General features: G+C 57.2%; 1 protein-coding gene across 1 annotated transcript in view; it reads left to right on the top strand.

Moving 5' to 3' along the window:
* The window catches only part of CCNT1 (cyclin T1), a gene marked incomplete at both ends in the record, with an annotated part of 5,103 nt that overhangs the window by 2,362 nt on the left and 2,099 nt on the right, over positions 1–642 (top strand). The gene's annotated exons all lie outside the window — the stretch shown is intronic.

The raw sequence follows: 642 nt of genomic DNA, 5'->3' as shown, positions 1-642 counted from the left end.
GCCCAGCCTCGGAGCCACTGGCCTTGGCTCCGGGGCCTTTCTCCTGCTCAGAACCAGCTGAAGCATCAGGATGGGATGCTCAGAACCTGCTTGTGTGGCGAGTGAGGCAGTTGTGAAGGCTCCAAAGCACAGAGGGAGGCTGGAAATGCATGGATTTGGTCTCATTGCAGAGTTAGCCCTGACCTGGGGCCTTTGAAGGTTGGCACCAGGGATCGGCCGTACCCCAAAAAGGCTGATGTAGAGGATAAAGGGGTAGCTGGATGCAGGTGTGAGGCCTCACAGGGGAAAAGGAGAGTCTTGTTCCAGCCTGACCAGAGAGCAGAGCCTTGGAAGCACCAGAAAGCCTTTGGGTTTTCCACTGGGAGAGCTCTGGCCTTAGGTCCTCACTGCAGGGCTGGTCCCAGCACTTCCAGCATTGCTTTCCCTGGACGAGCAGCTTCAGGAGCTCACGTTGGGAACAGAGTGAGGTGTGGATGTAGAAAAGAGCTCTCAGGAGTGATGGGATGGGAGGGAAAAGCTGGGATAAGCCCTGGCAGAGGCTGGTTCCCAGCCCATGGCCTGCGGTGAGTGGTTGTTGAAGGTGGTCTCTAACCCAAAGGCACAGTGTGGCTTTCCCAAGGGAAGGGGCTGTTGGTAACGGGT

This window comes from Nestor notabilis, unplaced genomic scaffold (genome assembly GCF_000696875.1).
Source record: "Nestor notabilis isolate BGI_N333 unplaced genomic scaffold, ASM69687v1 scaffold22330, whole genome shotgun sequence".
In the NCBI taxonomy this organism is placed as follows: Eukaryota; Metazoa; Chordata; class Aves; order Psittaciformes; family Psittacidae; genus Nestor; species Nestor notabilis.
Note: the sequence above shows the minus strand (reverse complement) of the source record. Positions and strands in the feature narration are given on the sequence as shown.